The sequence below is a fragment of the Macadamia integrifolia genome, chromosome 10 (genome assembly GCF_013358625.1).
Source record: "Macadamia integrifolia cultivar HAES 741 chromosome 10, SCU_Mint_v3, whole genome shotgun sequence".
In the NCBI taxonomy this organism is placed as follows: domain Eukaryota; kingdom Viridiplantae; phylum Streptophyta; class Magnoliopsida; order Proteales; family Proteaceae; genus Macadamia; species Macadamia integrifolia.
In genome coordinates, this window is record NC_056566.1 from 6910376 (window position 1) to 6933145 (window position 22770).

Consider the following 22770-nt stretch of genomic DNA (forward strand, 5'->3'; position numbering starts at 1 on the left):
AATTTTCTTGGACCTGTACTATAAGTAGCCCATATTCCATGTAACATCCATGTTTTTGAAAAAATTATCATGTACCTCCCCCACTTTCATAAATTTATAATAGATAGCTCCACTCCATTAGTTCATCCATGTTAAGTGATGGCGTCAACGGGTTATAATTTCTTAAATGACCAAACTACCCTTGAAGAATAATGGTAACTCTTCTTTGCAAAACCCCCAAATCGAAAGTGAAATCAGTTACATCTACTATTTCTTCATTTCAAACCCTTCCATCTCCGAGGAAGGTGATCTGATTTTGTTCTCATAGCTGCACAGTGCCAACCTCTTGGTTGTAACACTATTTTTCCCATCTCTCCAAACCCATCACCTTCCCCTCTAAGTGAAGCTTAACCCATCAACCGTTATCTCATTCCTCCTCTCAATCTTCCTTCCCTGTGAAATCTACCATCATCACTTTCGATGGCTACCACCAACTCCATCCTCTTCATCATCACATCTCTTCCCTAATACAATCCTAACCGTTCACTTTCCCTCTCCATACCTAGTGAAACACGGTCAAAACCTTTGCCAGCATGGATGTAATCCCTGGAGTCATTACCGCAATCACTTCTTCCATTTGATTTCTGATTTTCAGTTGGAGAATAATGATTAAAACTTGCATTAGGCTTTCATGGATTGCATGACTAGTAAGGATGGTGTTCTTGATCATCGATTGCATTACCAGTAACTGATATATAATTTGATCATTGATCATGACAAAATCAACATATGCCAATCTTAATAGATCCATCGGTGGAGAGAAATTGCATTGGATTGTATAGATTGCATCACGTGGGTGCATTCAATTATTTCTTCTTCTTCTTCTTTGGGAAGCCCTACAAGGAACAATCTCATCCTCTTCGAGTATACCTCCTTAGTTCTGTTCTCGATCTGGTCTGATCATGATTCTTGATCTTTTGCCACCTTCTTCTTCCGTTCTTCTTAGCAGCAATCAGAGATGGTAGAACCAAAGCTCAATAATTCGACTTAGTTGTTAGAGCTTCTTTGTCAGAGATTCAGTGCATTCGTCAAGTTGCCGTCATCGAATACGGAAAGGTTTGGAACAAAGAAAGAGCACCTCTAATTGATTTCATCATAGGTTTACCCTTCTCCAAGGGTAGTTTGGCCATTTAATAAAGTCTAACCTGTTGATGTCATCACTTAATAGGGATCAACTAACAGAGTGGACCTACCTCTAATTTAGTTATGAAAGTCAAGGTGGTGTGTGATATTTTTTCAAAAATTAGTGGTTACGTGGAATTTGGGTTAGTTACAAGGGATGCTACTAAAAAAAATTTCTTCTATTTTTAATTTATCTTTTCTTGACACGAAGATAAAATTTAAGATTCCTATGTAAGTCAAAGGATTAAACCGATGATAGCTTGCTAAGCCAACACGATAAAATCCCATTACGCCAACACGACAAAAGCTTGAAACCAAATCAAATCTTAAAATGAGATGCAATCATGATGATTTATGTGTCTATCTCTCTCCTCAAATTCAAATATTTTTCTTTTCTTTACGACTAAATATAGTCTTAACGATTTGACTTTGATTTGACCCAATGCATGCAAAAAATAATGGAAAATGACCGATCTAAACCGATTCAACCGTTTCACTCCCCTACTATCTCTCTCTCTCTCTCTCATCAAGTGAACCAGGAGAGTCCATCCTACCACCTGTCCCAAGCCCCTCTCACTAGGCAAGGGTCTTCAGATTTTCCTAAGGCAAGTGGAGTGTTTTCAATTGTTAGATTCTGATTACCTTCGTGGACCTCTCTGCTTGAGCATACAAGGTTGGTATCTAATGATGTGTTTGCTTGCTCTCTTCATTTAGCGATTCAATGTCTGTAGGTTTTTTCCCCCAGCTATCTCATTCTGTTTCGATCATGATTATGTTTAAACTTCAATGTAGAAGAACAAGAAAAATATCAAAGAGATATATCAAGATTTTGTTGTTGTTTTTGAGTAAAACTGGTTATTTGTTGCTTCAAATGTTGATTGAAGTTTTGTTTTTTTAAAGTAATTTAGACCCCAGGCAGTAAAACAACAAAGAAGTAATATTCTATTTGCAGCAGCCCAGCTAGCAGGTTCCACTGTCTATCTTGTCGATAATCTTAGATATTAGGCATATTTTGTCTGACTTTCTCTCATGTTCATTCTCTTTTGTTCCTAGGGAGTCCAACATGTTAGCGAACACCTTAGCCCGGAAGGCCCATTCTATTTAGTATATGATAGTTTGGCTAAATTTTAGTCCACGGTTGATGGAAGATTATAATTCCCTAACGCTATGCCCAACACTTATAAATCAATATATTTTTCTTTACGAAAAAAAAAAAAAGAAGGAATGACCCCACCATACCAATTCATAAGTGGAGCCCTCCAACCTATCCTTTCGTAAAATTGAATTGTGAAGCTTCATGGAATGCAAAAATTCGCCTAGATGGTCTTAGAGTGATTCTTAGAAACTATGAATGAGTCCCATTGCTAGCAAAATCTGAACATTTGGCTTTTGATAAAATTAGTACAGAGGAAGTTTTGGCCTTAGGTAATAACTTGCTTGAGGCTGTTGCAAATTGTGTGGATACTTAACAAGAGCTCATCCGGTGAAAAAAATGCTAGAAAAGAGAAGCTTTGAGGCAGGTGTGATTTCGATTGGAGAAGATGATCCTCATGGTGATCGACCCCATGATAGGGGGAAGCAATGCCAAATAACAGGTTTTTAGGGCCCTACAGCCTGCTCGTGACCCCATGCAGTCCCTTACTGATCCAGAAGTTCCAGCCCATAAAAAAGCATATGCTAGGGTGGTGGGAAGTGTTTTTCCTGTGGTTGATGACTTGCCTAAACTTGTCCATGCCAGTTCTTCGAAAAAGGTTATTATACTGCAGGAAGAATATGAAGAGCGGCTGGGAAAATACTACTTTGCTTTGATAGGAAGATTGAACTTCACATTTATCTCCCTTGATGAAATAAGGAACGAAGCAGCGGAGGGATGGAATTTAAAGGGAAAGGTGAAGATGATTCCAATGGGAAAGGTTTTCACAATTTTCCAATTTGAATCGGAGAGAGATATGGCATCCATATGGAAGAGAGGACTTGTAAAACCAGGGGGACAATATGTTCGATTTTAGCGGTGGCGAACTGATTTTAACATCCATGAAAAGATGGTGAACAAAGCTCTTGTGTTGGTCAGATTTCCAGAACTGCCTCTGGAATACTGGCACAAAAATGTCTTATTGACCATGGCAAAGGAAGTTGGTAGTCCGGTGGCACTTGATCAACACACAAAACAAGTTCTGTATGGGAATTTCGCTCGTGTGCTAGTTGAACATGAGGTTGGTAGTCTGAGGCCTGACGAGATTCAAGTAAAAATCCAGGGATTGATACCCCTTTCCGATTCAAGCATAAGATTGTTTATGAAGATAATGTGGCAGATGCTGATTTTGTAAAAAAAAGGGGACATTTAATTAGAGCTTGTAGAGAGAAGAAGGTTGCTGATGCAAACGCAACATTGCATGAAAAGGCGCCTAGCATCCTTGATGTTGTGTACACTGATGAGGAGCCTTACCACACTTCGAGATCTAACGTGCATGCCCCACAGGATTTGCATGCGGAAGGAGCTACATCGCTTCGGCAAGGCTCCAAGTTTGATTCCTCTGATGAGAGTGAAGATAGAGCCTCCATAGAGGGCGATGGTGGTGGTGCAACCTCCCGTAGGGGCGGTGATGATGATGCTGACTCATTCTCAGGCAAGGAGGAGATCCATTATAAACTTTTGGAAGGTCAATCCGCTGAGGCTATCACTCCTCAATCAAGGAGACTTTCTCCATTAGGGGCTGAGGTGGGATTGACTTCTAATAATAAATCTCTTTCCAACTTAGAGTCCAACACAAACTTGGAATTTTTTTGGAGGTAGATCGTATGGAAGGGGATAGGGTTGAACCATCTCATAGGAGAAATGCCAATTCTGTCCTCCCTGCAAATGGCTAGGCTGAAGGATATCGCAGAAGTCTACGCTTTGCCTCTAGTGGAGGTCTTGCGACTGTCATGGACCCCCTAGGAAGGACCCATTGAATGCCATAGACGGTATGGTCATGGTGGATAGGGTGGCTAGGCAAAGGGAAGAGACCCAAGGTGGATGGAACGTTCAACAAAAGAAGAAGGGCAAGAAGGTGCAATCAAAGAATCAGGTCCCAGCTCAGGCTGATCAATTAACCTCATCCCACCTGTGATCATGCATGTCTTTTTTTGGAACATCGGGGGGGATGAAGAAGTCTTCTATAAGGGATTCCTTACAGAAATTTGTTTCTGATCATATGCTTGATATCATCTGTATTGCGGAGCTAATGATTGATGTTTCAAAATTCCCTAAGTTATTTTTTAATAAGTTGGGGTTTGAGCCTGACCTCATCCATAATGTGCAGGTCAATAAGGAACCTAACCTATGGGTGATGTGGAGGAGAAACCTTTCGAAGCCAGTGGTTACTTTGATGTCTAACCAGTAGATATCGTTCCTGTTAAATTGGCTAGGTGGCACTGTTGATATCTTGGCTGTGCATGCTAAATGCCTTAGGTAGAGCGTAGAAACCTATGGATTGATTTGATGTCTGTGCCTTTGTCTGGCCCAAGAATGATTATTGGAGATTTCAACGCCACTCTCTTCGACCATGAACGGCGAGGTCCAGGTAGGTTCTTCATGGGAGCTACAGTGGAATTTGGCGCTATGGTGGACTCCACTTCCATGATCCAAGCTCCCTCTTCTGAAAGAAAATTCACTTGGAGTAACAACAAGAAGAGGGGTAATGTTGCTGCCGTGTTAGATAGGTCCTTCGTCAATTTTGATTGGATGAGCACCTTTACTGATTGCATCCAACAAGTTTTTCTCATAGCCACATCTGATCATGCTCTAATTTTGGTGAGTTTGGCAAACACTATGAAGCCAAAAAATTTCACTTTTTGCCTAAACAAATTTTGGCTGGATCATGTGGAGTTTACTTCTATAGTGGAGAATACATGGAATATGGAGACCACATGCTCTTCCCCTATCCAAATCTTGGCTCAGAAGCTCAAGAAGCTGAAACCCATCATTCGGGCTTGGTCGCAATCAACCTTCCCAAATCTGGATTTGGAGGTAAAGTCCTCCAAATCTGGATTTGGAGGTAAAGTCCTCCAAAGCTGATCTTAAGGAAATTCAGTGTAGAATTGAAGAAGGGAGGTCTGATCACCTTTTTGATATAGAGGTGATCGTAAAACATTGCTACTCGAAGGCCTTGGATATACACGAGAAAATGTGGGCGGAAAAGTCTAAAGTTAGATGGTTGAAGGAAGGAGACAGAAATTCCAACTTCTTTCATATTATGGCCTAGGTGAAGAGATCGAAAAATACAATTAGATCCATTCTAAAGGAGGATGGGAATGTGATCAGCAATCATGACAAGATGGGGTCATATCTAGCAGAATTTTATGAAAAGTTTCACGGGCGTGTGGATGTGGACATTTACCTTAACATTCTTGATGCCATTCCTCTAGTGATAAATCATAAGAATCGGATGGTGCTTGATGCGATCCCCACGGATGATGAGATCAAGGTGGCTCTTTGGGACTTAGACCCCGATAGCTCTCCTGGTTCAGATGGTTACTCTAGAGCTTTCTTCAGGAAATGCTGGACTATTATTCAAAAAGATGTTTGCAACGCGGTGAAGAACTTCTTATCTTCAGGTATGCTCCATAATGGAGTTAATAATTCATTTCTTTTATTAATTCCTAAGGTGAAGGGTGCTCACACCTTGGACAAATTTCGGCCCCTATGTATAGGAAATTTTTTCTGTAAAACTTAGTCTAAGATTATGGCCACCCGTATCAGTGGTTTCCTTCCTAAGCTAATTTCTCTAGAGCAAGGTGCTTTCTAGTGTGGTAAAATCATTCAATCTAATATTGGATTGGCCTCTGAGCTTACCAACCTAATGGGGGAGACCTCTAGAGGGGTGGATTGGGTCTCAAAAATGATATTAGGAAAGCCTTTGATACTCTATTAGGGATTTCCTCTTTTTGACCCTTAGAAAATTTGGATTTTCTGAAACTATGACTGGCTGGAATAGTGAAATTCTTAGGTCTGCTAGAATTTCAATTCTTCTAAATGGTGGGCCGATTGGCTTCTTTGGGGCTACCAAAGGACCCTGACAGGGCAACCCTATATCTCCTCTCTTGTTTATTATTGCTAAAGAGGTCTTATGCAGGGGTTTGAAGGATTTGGGAAGGAAAGGTCTCATTAAGCCTATCTCTAGTCCTCGTGATATTCCTATTCCTTCTCACCTTTTGTTTGCAGACTACATCTTCATTTTCATGAACGCCTCCAAAATATTTGTTTGCAACCTTAAATCTTTTTTGGAGAAATATTAGAGTTTCTCTGGACAACATTTAATTTAGAGAAAAGCAAGATGTTTCTTGAAAGGATCCCTGTTGCTAGGAAGTCTTGGATCGCTGAGAAGATGGCTATTCCCATTTGAAAATTTCCAACCAAATACTTGGGAGTGGAAATATTTCAAGGAAGAGTCAAGAGAGAGCCTCTTTTATCTACCATGGACAAGATCAAGGCCAGATTAGCAGGTTGGAAGCGAAAGCTTCTCTATCTGGCGGGAAGATGGAGCTGATCAAATCTGTTATCTCAGGGATGCCCCGTCACAGCTTCTCTGTTTATTGGTGGCCGGCTCCCCTTATTAAGTGTTTAGAAAAATGTATGAGGAATTTCTTCTGGACATGAGAGATTGATACTACCAAAGCCATCACTGTGAAATAGGACTCAGTGTGTAAGCCAAAAAGGGTAGGAGGATTGGGAATCCGACGTGTTCGTGATGTTAATAAAGCTCTTCTTGCAAAAATGACCTGGAAAATTAAAAATGAAGATTCTGATCTTAGCAAACTGGTTCGGGCTAGATTCTTATCTAGACATGGCCATCTCAAGAAAGGATACAAAGGCTCCTCAATATGGCTAGACATCAAGAAAATGTGGAATTTTATGGGAAAAAATAAAAGGTGGATTATGGGAGACGGCAAAAAGATTAATTTTTGGAGACATAACTAGATGAGTCCTAGATCCATCTCCGAGATCTCCTGCCTTGGGGAGGATGCTTTTAGAAACCACTTTCATACAGTGGATTCGTTTATTGATAACGACATATGGAATCTACATTATGTTGAGTCAAACCTTCTAAACCTGGCCTTTGATTCTACAAAGAGCTTGCCTCTCCCTTCCACTCCCATGGAAGACATGTGTATGTGGAAGTTGGAACCAATGGGAAATTTTACTGTTAAATCTGCTTGGGAAGGCCTTAGGGTGGCAGTCCCAATTGTCTCTTAGGCTTCGACTGTATGGAATAAGGATCTCCCGCCCAGGCTCTCTACCTTGGCTTGGCGCTAGGTTCATGGGAAGTGCCTACTGATGATAAAATTCAGAAGAAAGGGATTTGTTTGACCTCTAGGTGTGATTTGTGCGGATGCAGCGAGGAATCTTTCAATCACCTCTTTTTTTACTGCAACTATTCTTCTAAGGTATGGACCAGGTCAGCTGCTATGTTCAACGTGGTGTGGGCCAAGCATCCTACTGTGGCTAATGTTAGCAAATGGTGGAGAAATAAGGGTAGAGGCTGGTCCCTAAAGAGGCCTTGGATGATAGGGCTGGTCGTGACGATAGAGGCTATTTGGAAAGAAAGAAATCTCAGACGGTATGAGGACAAGGCTCGCTGCCCTTCCTTGGTGGGTGAATATGGTGCTCAAGGATGTTTCTTTCATTTGCAATGGTATGAATATTTCCCCCTCCAATGCCTCGGATCTTGTTATGAGTAAATGTTTCCTTCTGTCAATTCGGTCTTCTTCTGCCCTGAACATCCTGGAAGTTCACTGGTGTAAGCCGCCCAAGCCTTGGGTGAAGTTCAATGTGAGTGGATGTTCCCTAGGGAATCCTAGCCGAGCAGGTGGCGGTGGCATTTTTGGAGACCATAACGGAAAGATGATTTTTTCTTTTGGTTTTTTGATGGGTATCGCTACAAAATTCCAAGCGGAAATCTGGAGCATCATCAAGGGTCTAACTTATGCTTGTAGTCTTGATGTGAGGAAAGTTTGGATTGAATCTGATTCTTCCTCTGCGGTTGCCCTGTTTCATCATAGGCTCATCCCATGGTTTGTGTATCAGGAGTGGATCAATCTTATTAGCTATGTAGTCTCCATTGAATGGAAGATTACCCATTGTTTCAGAGAATCAAATCCTGTGGCAGATTACTTAGCCAAAGATGCGGAAAAGTTTGGATTATATGGAGTCAGAGATATTCTCCCTCAGTCTATTATGGATGATTTAATTCTAGATGAATCTGATCGCCCTCGCTTCAGATTCTATAGATAGTGGTTGTGACCCTCTGCTGATGGCAATGCCGAAGGTGGAGGCTCGCTCCATCAGCTTGTTGAGTTTTTTTATTTCTTTTTTCTCTATGTAATTGATTCATTTTTCTCTTTTTAATAAATTTCTGATCTTCTACAAAAAAAAAAATTGTTTGGATTTTGAGATTGTAGAGTCTGATTGTAAGGAACTGATTTCAACTATATCCAAGATGATACAAAGAAAGTAATCTTGTCGGCCTAGCCAATTGTTATAGATATTTTACATTTAACTACCTTTTTTATGGAGTGTCAATTCATTCACAATTGAGAATCCAACTAGTTTGTGGACACTCTAGCAAGGAAGGCCCTGTCTAGTGCGTATGATAGTTTGATTGTTTTCCACTCTGTGGTTGAGAGAAGTTTATGACTCTCAACCCACGTGCTTTGCACATGAATCTCAATAGACTGTTATTTACCCCAAAAAAAAAAAAAAACTTTTTATCATCAATCCTCCATTCATCACATTGTCTCCACAATACACATGAAATGAGCAGAGGGGCCATTAACGAAAATACAAACATCAAGATTCTGACGTCATGTACTCATGTCAATTAGTAGCCAAAATCAGGTGAACTTCTAGGTTGCTCAAATGAATGGTTACCAATCAGATTACTCACAGGTGATGGATATGGAACCTAGTTTTGACACAAAGACACCGATACCTTACTTCTCCAATAAAGTGTTAATCATAACTGTTGTGTGTAATAGATCTCTTAATATATCCGATCGAGCTATCGTTTTCCTATCCCAAAATAAATGCTTATTTCTTCTTGCTACTTATGTAATAACAGGAGAGGGTATTGAAGTGGCAGCATAGGGACCGCTGATCGGGTTTATAGAAATAGTCAAAAAGGATGGGAGGTGCATAGGATTTGGAGTGATATGGTGGATTTAAGACCATTAATGAACCCTAGCAATTTTTTGATGTGGTCATGGACCACTATTTCCCTTAGAATTGAACTGGACAATACTTTGTTTAAACCAATTTTTGTCTAAAAAGTAATAATAATATGTTTAGCAAGGTCAAGTATATATAACCTATAAGGCGATGGCAGGTAGAATGAACATTAAGGACAACAACTACTTTTAATATCTTCCTTAGGTTTGTATTCTTCTTTTTCTCCTAATAAAAAAAATTTCCAAAACTCTTCGACCTTGGCACACATATTGGGTAGGAATTTAGCACGTCAATTTACATTCAAGGGTTGGCATCATACCTTGCATGCGCTAGAGAGGATATTGGTCCGAATTGGACTCTACCTAACTCATTTGAACTCTATGAATAGAATCAAGGTTAGTCAGATCAGTTCCAATCAATTCTGAGTTGGACTGAGGGATTCTTCCAAATCCATTTCAAGTTTTAAAAGTTCTAAGAACATGAATGTGATTTGTTCGATAATGCTGAATTTTTTTAAGCAAGTAGACCCAAACGTAACATGTCAATTTGACCAAAGAGTGAAATAGAAAATGAAAAAAATCCAAGGCCACAAAAATTGTAGAGGTGCATGGGATCACAAAGGATTCTATGGACAAAGAAATGCAAAGATGATAAATGATTGGATTTGAGTATGAATTTTAATTGAAATCAATCTAGATCATTCCCTAAATGTCCAGTGATTAGAATTTGCCACATCAACAATCCAATGCATGAGTCACAATTAAGTATGCTTGCCTTAAATACTTTATGACAAAAGCCTTTTCACTAGGAGGGTGGAGAGAGGTAGACTGTAGACACATGGCTGGGCAATCCGACGACGTGCCAAACCTTCACCCTTTTATTTGATATAATGGTTTCAAAGCCTTCAAAACTGCTTGGATGTGGCATTAATTACGACAGCGATTCAGACATGATGTTGGATTGTATTACACAGTAGAACCAGGGAATTCAAAGAAGTAAATGCTTATAGGTTCCCCATTCTTGTTTGCATTAAAAAAAATCAAAGTATTTAACAACCATTAGTCTTTTACTTCTAAATGCAGATGCAACAGAATAGTTTAGATGAGTAAGTGAAGGGGTAACATAAGGTAAAAGAAGATTTAAAGAGTTTTGGAAGTAAATTCCTGTCTCTATTTAATCTTTAGCCTCCTCTCCAACAATCTTTGCCACCAAATTCTCTTGGTACCAGGCCAAAAAATGCAACATAAAATCTATGCCAATAAATTTCCTGCAAACAGTAACGACTGTCAACAAGATCCTCGAATCATAGTTCTGTCTTAAGCGAGCAGCAGTAGCATAGAATTCCAGTACCTTTCATTCAGTCTTAGGTCACCTCTTGCGCTTATTTAACTTCCATTGATTCAGTATAAATGAAACTCCTTCTTTCAATGTAGCTTTCCTTCCTTCTTTGAAATTCCATAACTCAGATACGATGTACCCACCAGATGGATTGTACTCATTCATCTCCTTCAGAGCTGTCTTAATGGCCCTGAAAACCTTGTCTCCCAAATCATTCCTCATTGCTCAGGCTTTTCTGCTTTTCATCCTCTTCATCTATTACTTCTTGTATCAACATGGTACACAAAAAGGCAAAATGTAAGAACTGCAGTCACAGGGACACTCTTCCTCCATGGTCTGTTGGGGAAGCCCTTCCTAAAACGGACCCCCGCCTTAATGGCCTTAAATCTCCACCATGTAGCAAATCAGATGGGTCCAATTATTGTGGACAGGAAGACCCAAGGTCCCCTACTCACATGTCAAAAAATTTAAGCTTAAACGGAGCTTGCCAAGTGACAAAATAGCAACTTAAAAAATCCAGGACCATGGGAGTGTACAGTATTGGTCAGAGTACCATACGAAAGCATGGTCATTTGTGGGGATGCATGGGCATACATATTGGGGTATTTGACTCAATTTGAGTTTAAAATTTGGCACATGGCTAATCCAAACATGTTGTCCTTTATTGAATCATAATAGCCACATCATTAGTCCATGTGGCTCAAAATGCACCTTTTGCGAAGATATTCATGAAGGTACCATGCAAAATGGTTTTTATAGAAATATCAAAAGATAATCAAATAATCAATTCTTGTTTTCATGTTCAATAGAGAGAACTAGTTAATAATGAAGGGTGAGATACCACCAAAATAGAAGTTGAGCATCCGAGATGTTATGAAACGTCAGAAAACTCCACCACTACCCTGCTCAGAAAACATGCCTAGACAAGATCCCAGTACCATTTTGTGTTAAACCTTCCAAACTAGTCCAATGATCAGCCATCAGAACCATGAAGACAGATGTCCTGTTGGCCTTCCTTATGGTAAAGATTTATATATATATATATATATATATATATTTATAATCATAATGGAAGGACCAGCTAGGACATTCATATTTAAAAAGCATACTTGTGGTTTCCCATCAGCCATGATGATCTTGAAGGGGTGCCATTCTGGTTTTCGGAGTTGCTCATCCCACTTTGAACACAGACCTACAGCCTTTTCCTCTGCTTCTTCAGAAGAATATTTCTGCTTGCAGGCATCAATAAATGGTTTGTTGTCGAGATCTCCCATTCTCTTGACTCCAATTTGAGCATGACCTGACAATTCTTTCAACCCCTATAAGACACAGGAAGTTAGTCTCACGCTTAAAAAAAATTGAATAAGATCATGTAAAACCAGGTACAGTTTGGGAAAGAAAGGCTGAAATATCAAAATTTTGAGATACTTCACAGAAACACAATTAAGTTCCAATAACATATACCCTAGCACAAGTGCTGTGAACCCATAAGCACCGACAAGTGTATATGAAATCTACAAGAGTACGGGATCTAGCACTAGCTTATTTAAAATGGAATCTCATGAACTATTTTATTATGCCGTTAAAGGACATAAAATGTTAAGCTATCAACAGGCTTGCATCAGTTAAAAATAAACATAAGAATTGTCAGCATTAAACTAAGAAAGAAAGACTTACACTAATTAATTTCTTACGAGCATCACGCAACTCATCATTACTCATGCGTTCCTTTGTAATAAGGATTTGGTTGAGTGATTGGAGATTTTCCATATCTCCTTTCTTATCTTCCAGCTCTTGCTTCATTGACTCCATCTTTCTCAGGAATTCTGCATCAACGTCACTCCCCATGTGTTTCATCACTTCCAATGTCCCCTTTAACAGCTCTATTTCCAACTCTAGTGCTTGTTTATCATCCAGTTGCTTTTCTAATTGAATTATTTTCTTGTGGAGTTCTTCATTTTGCTTCTGATATCAAATGTCATAACCAAATAATGAGATTTGATTTCTCTAAGTTACTTAAAATTACATACTTGTTGTAATCATGATGACAAAATTCAAGGCCCACTAAAACCAGGCACACCCTTTGTTAGTTTATTCGCGTTTAAAACGCGTTTAAAACGCCGTCCCGTTTTTTTGCCGTTTTGAACGCCGTTTGCCGAATTTTTCACAGATAGTCGGTAAAAAACGGGAACGGGCTATTTGAAGTTTTAAACGCGTTTTAAAAGCGTATCCGTTTTTTTGATAGTAAAAAAAAGGGATATTAAAAATGGATACGCGTTTAAAACTTCAAATGAATATTATCTATATTTGTTTTGATTGTTATCTAGGTATTTAGAGAATTATTATGCCAATTTATGTCTATATGTTGCCTTTTTTTGACACCGTATTATTTAAATATAAACGTTTAAAACACGTATTGCCCGTTTTTTTATTTTTTCCCGTTTTTACCGTATTTGACCGTATTTTTGACCGTCCCGTTCACGTTTTGATCCGTTTAAAACATGCCCGTACCGAACAATGTTTTTTTGCCGTTCCCATTTTAACTAACAGAGGGCACACCTGATGATCATTTCCAGCTTCATCATGTTTTCATCAGCCTTCTGCTTGAGTGTTTCATTTCGAAGGTATCTGTTTATCATTGCGCTCTGAAGGAAACCCATAAATAATATTATCAACTACCAATAAGAATGTCAAACACTTCAGCAGATCATCATCAAAAGCTATTGCAACTGCTAATATAGTAGCCGTGCACATTTCAACATGTAATATTATCAGTAAAAGGAAACAGTGATTGTTTAGAGCAAAATTTATTAGATTCATACACAAAAACGTGAGATCCGTCTATTTTTTGTAGCTGTTAATAAGAACTTATTGTCTCCAAGATCTATTTCCCTGTCACATTCTCTCTCGTCTCTCCTCATTAAATATGTGGACCCCCTATATGATGCATCCTAATCCACCATGCACTCTTTCACTGTTGGCTATTGGCTTGGCATGTAAACTGCCAATATAAGCCGGCACCATGTAAATCCGTTGCCTTAAATATTAAAATAATAGGGAAATTTGATTGTTGTAGCTCATCTTTCTCATCCATCAAACGGCTGAGAGACAGAGTACTCTCAGTGAATTTGCACTTCATTTCATTCAAGTGCTTATCCTTGATTTCAATCACATTGGTAAGATTTGAAACAAGTTTCTTCTTCCGTTCTTCTTCCGCCACAATATCAGAAATGGTTTTCAAATCTCCAATTTTTTGGAGTTCCTCCCCAGATTTGTAGTCATCTTCACGGGCAACCCAAGCATACATACCGGACCCTTTGTGTTTCCTTCCATGCCAATCTATTTTCCCATGATGATCTGCTTCATATGCCCTCTCAAACGCCGTTGCATTGTTAAATCCCGACCAATCTTTGTTGAACTCCACAATGGCAGTCCCTGAATGACCCTCATAATTACACAAAGGATGCACCCTCAGAGGGTTAAATCCTTTCTGTATGAACTGCTCCCTCAGCTTGGAACTACTTTCCCCCACATATATTCCATCCTTGCAATCAGTTGGGAGATTAACAACAATTCCAGTCCAAGGCCAAACATTTACATCATTGTTCCAACCACTTGGGGATTCAGAAACAGCCAAGTTCTGAGACAGAGACCCTTCAGGGGCTATTGAACTCTGATCCATTGAACTTTCAGCCAGGTAACCTACACATAAAATGTCAAAAGTAATATATCAGTCGAGGATGGATACCCAAGATAAAGAATGGAAAATTTTTCTCTGTACGATGGCATCTATATAAAGCTTCAAAACCCATCCACTCAGTCCCCACCAGAAAGCTACCTCAAAGCCACCTCGTTTGAGTGATCTTAATAGTCTTGGACACATGGTGCAGGTAATCTGCAAATTGGGTGGGTGGATTTTGGACTTACGACCATGATTAGATGTGGGGGAAAAAAAGTGGTAGTTTGGTTTTGCACTAGTGTGTTAGCATTCAATCATTGTTCAAATCTAGCAAAAAAATTTAAAAACAGGATAATTTGTTTCCATTTCAACAAATTTTTCCATTTCGGTGGAATATTTCAATTTCAACATGGATCGAAATGAACTATCCTGTCAATCTCAAAACTTGCTTGGGAGATGCTATAGGTGAGAAAAAGTAACATCATATTAACAGTGAGAAAGCTTCCTTCTAATACTAATCAAGAGATCAGATAAAACAAAGAAATTCAGAAATAACAGTTTCACCCAATATAATAGTACTGAAGTTCCACCCTTTCGAGTTTTGCAGATGGCTATACGCCTCATTAATTCTTGAGTTGTGGCTGATAGATCATGCTGGAAGGTAAGCTTCTCTTCAGCTTCACTGTAGGTACCCTATTATCTCACAATTGAAAACAAATAGATATGGGAAGTACATGCAATCAAAAACAAAGTTTCCCTTACTGAATAGCAATAGAGAGAGAGAGAGAGAGAGAGAAATTTCTTACAGTTTCTTACAGTCGATGAAAAAAGAAAACTCCAAGCTGAATAGCAATCTAGATGAAATTTCTACATTCAACATATGAAGACTGGAAAGAAAGCTAGAGAGAGAGAGAGAGAGAGAGATCCCAAAGGCAGCGCTTTTTAGAAACATTTATTGAAAGTGAGGAGTCACAAGACGCCAGTTTGTCTTCTAGAAGATTTGATCACTTGGGGAACGGAGTAGTACAGTCTTTTCAGTAAACCCGCATCCATCCATGCATGCATGCGTGATGTTCGTTCCTTGTTAAGCATTACAACACGCTGATCCTAGAAGTCATGCGATGCAGATTCATGCTGTCCCACTCCCATAGTCCCATACCATCCATATATACATACATACATACATATCTAGATATATATATATATATATATGTATGGCTTTACTTTTGTAATTATATGATGAGATCTTACTTTTCTTCGTCATGGGTGCGAACGCAAATGCACAAGGGGGTGGGATATTTATGCGGGGCAGTCATCTCATACAAGCATGTCAGAGAACACGCTATAAGCCTATAACCTCTACGATCATTTTTCCCATATTATATTTAATTCCAACCCTTTTTGGTAATATCCAGAAAGCTGGACTTGGTAAGGTCCGTTTATCCTGATCGGTCACAACTTTAAGGCCTGGCCCGTTTATCCTGACTCATTTGTTAGGTGGACGTTCAGTGAAGGGGTATAAATCATAGTTGAAAAATCAAGTTTTAATTGAAAAGACTTAAAATTTGAGATTTCTGATCAAGAGTCACGAAGACTTACCCTGTATTAAAAAGATAAAAAAAAAGACTCGAGACGAGTCAAGATATTCTATATTGACATCTTGAAAAACCCATCGAATCTAGTCATTATATCAAAAGATACTAAAAAAAAAAAAATTCTCTTTACAATTCTAAGATTCCTAACTTAATAACTTCTCCTACTTCTTTCCTTTTACTAAAAGGAATTTGGGATCCAAGAAACTTCTCACATCCCTAAATCCAAAGTTCTTCTTTTGTTCGAAGATATAATTTATATTTTCTAATCCTTAACCTTAACCTAACGTTCTAACCAAGAGAAAGACTCTTGCCTGCAACCCTCGAATTATTGATATGTGAATTTTTCTCTTACATTTTTCATATTTTTCTGTATTTTTATGATTTGATTTACATATTTATTGTATTTAAATATATATAAAACATAAAAAACAAGACTCGGTCTGACTGGGCTTAACCAACTCGACTCGCTAGGTTTTTGACCGGACGAGTCAAGTTGAAAAACCTGATTTTCCAACAATGGTGTAAAGTGATGGACACCTGACCGAACAGATCAATTGTGGGCCATTGATATTTTAATATCTTGAAGATATGTTTTCTAATAGGTTTTTAAAATGTTTTTTGACTGAGAATATCATTTAATATTCACATGAAATTTTTCTTTTGTGGTCAAAGCTTTTTTGATTTTTAATTTATATTTGTGATGAAAATGAACATGGACCTGAGAATTTGAGGGGGTTGGGAGAGTTTAATTTGTCAAGGAAAAAATATTTGATAGTGATTGCATTAACTTAATACAAATGGACTTGAAGAAGATATTAATTCCTTAATGGGTTGAGAAATAGGTCAAAGAGAGAAACCTAACATGGTAGCTAAAAGAAAGAGATGATTGTAACAGGCCTTCCAGCCCACTTTAGAGACGAATTTTAGGGAAAGACTATATACAGTTAAACCGGCTAAGGCCCATTTATAATAATCTATTTACAGCTCGAGATCGATTGGCCCGATTATAAATCTCATCATACCCACCAAAGCTAATTTCGTTTAACTAAGTAGGAGTTCATGGTGCAAAGCTTCAAAGTGGTCAAGCCCAATTAGTCCTAATCGAGCCCGGAAGGTTGACACCCCTACCGGCAGCTAATTGAAAATTTACCATTAAATCAATGTATCAATGGGCTTTCCCCCATAATAATGAGGCGTATCCTAATTCAACCAGCCCTTTTTCGAGGTGGTCCTAGGGCCTTAAACTTCTCCAAAAGATTAAATTGTTTTTGTGGAAATGTCATACCAATTCCTTAGCTGTGAACCTCTTACTCCATTTTAGGAATCGGTCAAAATGATGAATTACTGAACAATACCAATCCACAATCCCACATCCAATAGGGAGTTGGGGACTTGTAGAGGTGTCACGTCCTTAATCAAAACGATAGAACGACCCGATTTGAACCGATCAAATCAGCTCTAGTTTTAGATATCATGATACCGGTCGAAAATCAAACCAATTAAAAACCACAACGAACCTAAAAACTAGACAAAAACCGATAAAAAAAAAAAACCCAAAAATTATTTAAAAAATGTTTTTCACATAAATATGTATAGGGAGAGGGTTCCTAAGAGGCAAGTGTGACCCCTATGCAATGGGAGCATGTGCACGCAGAGGCATTAATAGATGTAAGATTTTCGCCTTTCAAAAGGGGTGGGACAGCCATTTCTCCCCCTTTGTGACAGGGCGTAGGGTCACGCTGCCTCTTACGCTTATTTCTCTCTATACATGGTAAACCGATCCCAGTATCAAAACAATAACAACCTAATAAGATAAAACTATAATAAATCCAAACTGGGTCAGCCCAACTGAAACCATATATTTGTATCAATCATTTCTGTCGCTTCTAGTTGTTGGCTGATTCTAAAGGGCCGTTAAGAGGCGGTAGGATCCAAAGAGTTCTAGGCCTTTAGGATGATATAGGTATTCTGGTAAAGTATACCTATATAATATTGTTGTGTACTAATGCAAGTTCATTCATTTGATGCAGACTTTCTAGTGAATACTAATGGGAAAGGTTTCTACAAGGCTCTTTTAGTTCCATCCATCTAGGAGTGGGGGTCGCACATTAGGGAGGGAGATGGATAATGAAGAACGAAGCATGGAGATGCAGGTTGGTGGCGGTCAGGCGCTCGAGGGTGGATGGCCTCCAGATTGTGGTAGGCAACCGCTCATTACTGACTTTCTGCTCCCAGTGAGATCTATGGTGGGGGAAGATAGAGATGTCTCTCGTCAGAATAACGAGAGGGAAGGTGTGTCCATTAGCTAATGAGTAATGCTTTGATAAATCATCATATCTCTTTATTTGTGATTGGTTTCAGGAAAATTCATGGGCTCATTAGATGAGACGAAGAAATGGACCTTAGACATGAGCATGAGGGCGCCAAGATTCTTGGAATTCATAAATGTGTCATTTCTAGGCCAGATTGGATGTGTGAAGCTACACCACCAATTATTCCGGCAAGTGTCTCAACACTAGGATGCCAACCTAGATGTATTTCGGTTAATAGAGATCTGCTCAACTCTCGAAGAATTCTGGGTTTGTATGTTATCTCCACCCAAAGGCAATTTGTTCTGACCATCACTGCAATGGATGAGGGGAACCATGAACCTGCTGCAAAAAGATCTTTCGCATCAGTGGTGGGAAGGGTAATTCCTGACGTGGGTGAGCTTCCAGAACCGATTCATGCAAGATCCTGCACCAAAGTCATCATTCCGTAGGGCGCATATGAGGAACGCCTCTTGGGGTTCATATTTGCATTGATTGGCCGAGGAAATTTCAGATTTATTTCATTAGATGATATTCGTAAGGCTGGTGTCTTGTGGAACCTCAAAGGTAGGGTCAAGATGGCACCAATGGGGAAGGGATTTATATCGTTCCAATTCGATCAAGAAGGAGACATGGCGGCAATGTGGAGGAGAAGTTAGACGAAAATTGGGGGACAAGTCATCAGGTTTCAGCCGTGGAAACCTGATTTTGACGTCCATGCAAAAATATCTCTACCAAGCTAGTGTGGATTAGGTTTCTAGACCTTCCACTTGAGTACTGGCATGAAAAAATCTTATTGTCGATGGCCAAGGCAGTTGGAAGGCCTGTGACCTTAGACAACGTACCAGATCTGAGTCAATGGGAACCTACGCGAGAGTCCAGGTGGAGGTGGAGATTGGTGCAAAGGGGCGGGAAGAAATCTACGTGGAGAGGAAGCAACCTGGAACTGGAGACTCTTTCTGGTTCAAGCAGGTGATTATATACGAAGATGGCATGTCCAGGTGCGGATTTTGCAAAAAAAGTGGGTTACTTGGTCCACCAATGCAGAGAGAGGAAGGCGGCTGAGTCCAGGGAAGAAGAGAGAACGCAGGCGAGCATACCTGGGGTAGTGTACACTGTGGACGATGGTGGTGACCGACGTTCCGGTGCTACGATGTCAAGATCCCGTTCCAATTTGGGAGAGATTCCATCCCAATCAAGGAATATCTCTCCAACAGTTTCTGGTCAACAAATAAAGAAAGAAGATCGGCCTTTGGAAATAGGAATGGGTAACGGACAATTGGGTATTATCTTACCTATTTTGGATCATTTCCTATTAGATAAGAATATTCTTGCACATGAGGATATTCCTTATATGGAGATGGGTAGCTTGGGCAGTATAGAGGAGAATGGAGTGGATCGCGGATCATTTTGTGGGTCGCAAAGGCTAGAGGAAGACTCGAACTATGAGTCTGACATGGAGGGTCAGCAAGACCATGCTATGGATGATGATATGGTGCAACGTGAGGCTGCGGATTTAGGTCACACTATGAGTAGGGAAGGTCGTGAGACCCTCTCAATCAGGGGCGGTCAGAACCAAAACCATGGCATTGGAAGGAACTCCATTTTTTTTCCTCGAGCAGCAAAGCAACATGATCACTATTATCAGCCCTATCCATGTGTAGGGTGGGACTGCAGTAGTGACTCACATGGATGTGGACCAAGTGGACAGGTCTCTCTGCGACAGAGAAGAGATTGAGTGTGTGAATGCTAAAAATAAGAAGGGTAGACAGGTGGCGAATACGGAGCAGACTTTGAGGAAGTCTAATTGTATTTCCATTTCAAAAATGTAATCTATGATTGCCCTCTTCTGGAATATTAGAGGGATGAGGAAGTCAGCTGCTAGGCTGGCTCTGTGTAATTTAATTAAGGAGAAAAAGCCTGACCTCCTGTGTGTTGCGGAGCCCATGATGATGGCCAAGGACTTTCCTTCCTTATTTTTCAGTAAGCGAGGTTATGACTTGGACTTTATTCATAATGTTAGATATGATAGGGCCCCAAACCTCTGGGTGGTGTGGCGCAGGGGAGTTATTAAGCCTGCTGTTTTGGCTTCATCGGACCAACAGATCACAATGTCTATTCAATGGAGGCAAACAAATATTTTTATCATAGTTATCCATGCCAAATGTGTGCGTGCGGAAAGGAAAGGAGAGACCTGTGGGCTAAGCTGATGGCTACTTACCTTGGTCCTAATGCGCTGTGGATGATGGTTGGGGATTTTAACGCAACCCTCTTCTCCCATGAAAAGAGGGGGCTTGACGTCTTTAATCAGGGGTCTGCGATGGACTTCAGGGCGATGGTGGATGTGTGTTTGATGATGCAAATTCCTTCCTAAGGATGAAAAATCACTTAGTCAAACAACAGAAGAAGGCGGAACGTCACTGCTGTGCTGGATCAGAGCTTTTGTAACAATGCATGGATTTCCTTGTTTCGTAAAGCCCATCAAGTTGTTCTCCAAAGGTTGGCATCTGACCACTCTCTAATTTTGGTGGTTTTTGAGGCGTCGGAAAGGCCTCGTAATTGCCCTTTCAAATTCCAAAGATTTTGGTTAGAGAATGAATCCTTCTTGCAGGCTATGAAGGAATCGTGGTTTGAGGATATAAGGGCTCTCCAATGGTGGTTTTTATGCAAAAACTAAAAAAGCTGAAAGGGGTGTTGCGCTCTTGGGCTAAATCTAACTTCCCTAATTTTAATGTGGAACTGGAGGATACCAAGAAGGGGTTAGAGGAGGTGCAACGTGATATTGAGTTGCAAGGAATGACTAATTCCTTATTTTCCTGTGAAGCAGACGCTAAAACTAGACATCTGAATGCCCTGGCGAATTATGAGAAACTCTGGGCTGAGAAAGCTCGTATTAAATGGAGATTGCAAGGCGATAGGTGCTCAAAATTTTTCCATATTTCTACAAAAATGAGAAGGAATAAAAACTCAATTTGGTCATTGAAACGAGAGGATGGTGTGACGATCTCTGCTAAAGACCTGATTAAAGGGTAAGTGACTGATTTTTACAAGAACTTTCACAAGTCTGTACCCCCCCCCCCCCCCCGAGCACATAGAAATGCTGGAATGCATTCCCAAAGTTTTGGATGATGATGATAGGAAGTGGATGGATGAGGCCCCTACAAACCCTGAAATTAAAGAAGCGATTTGGGGCACTCGACCCTGAAAGTGCCCGTGGTCCAGATGGTTTCCCTAAAACCTTTTATTAGGTATGTTGGGAAATTATTAATGAAGATGTTTGTAAGGCTGTAAAATTCTTCTTTAGAACTGAGTATATGCCCTATGGGATAATAACAATTTTTTGGTATTGATCTCAAAAGTGGAGGGTGCAACCTCCTTGAATAAATTCTGACCATTATGCATGGGGAATTTTTTATGTAAAATCATTTCCAAAATCTTAGCTTTGAGACTGACCAAAGTGTTCCCTAGAATAATTTCTAAAGAACAGGGGGCCTTCTAGAAAGGGAAGATCATCCACTCTAATATTAGTTTGACCTCAGAGTTGGCAAACATGATGTTCACTTCCACGCGTGGGGGAGGTATGTGGTTGAAGATAGATATCTATAAGGTGTATGATACCATCTCTTGGAATTTTTTGTTTCATATTATGAGAAAATTCGGCTTCTTTGAGCGATAGATTTCATGGATTTATCAGTTATTGCAATCTGCCAGAATCTCAGTCCTTCTGAATGGCGGGTCAGTGGGTTTTTTTGGGGTGGAGAGGGGTCTGTGTCAAGGTAACCCTATATCCCCTATGTTGCTCATCATCACAGAAGCGGTGCTCTATAGAGGGTTGGGCGACCTGGTTGCAATGAAGAAAATGAAAGCTTTGTCAGGGTCGTGAGGTGTAGCTACCTCAGTTCATCGTTTGTTCGCGGATGACATTTTTATTTTCTCCAATGCCTCAAGAAGGTGTGTGAAGAATTTAAAAATTTTTCTTTCAAAATATAAAGAATTTCCTGGTCAGCGTGTTAATCTTGAAAAGAGCAAGTTGTTCCTAGGATCAATCCCTGCCCAATGCAAACCGACAATTATTGATGAGTTAGGCATCCAAGTGTGTAACTTACCTACCAGATACTTGGGTGTTGAAATATTCAAAGGAAGGGTTAAGAAGGAGTCCTTGTTGTCGATTTTGGACAAGGTGAAGGGCCATTTGGCTGGATGGAAAGGAAACTTACTATTTATGGCTGGGAGAGTGGAGCTCATGTGATAGGTAATTTTGGGAATGCCAAATCACAACTTTAGTGTATGTTGGTGGCCTTCCTCTGTGATGGATATTATGGAGAGGTGGATGCAAAATTTCATTTGGACTGGAGAGATCGATTCTCAAAAGACAATCACTGTTAAATGGGACATGTGTTGTTGGCCAAAGGAGGAAGGTGGATTAGGCATAAGAAGACTGTGAGATATGAATAAAAAGATGCTTTGCAGCATGGCACAGAA

The 22770-nt window shown here is 39.8% G+C and overlaps 1 pseudogene; it reads right to left on the reverse strand.

Moving 5' to 3' along the window:
• Nucleotides 1-10735: 10735 nt before the first annotated feature.
• On the reverse strand, nucleotides 10736-14387 carry LOC122091605 (annotated as a pseudogene).
• Between the last annotated feature and the right edge of the window lie 8383 nt (nucleotides 14388-22770).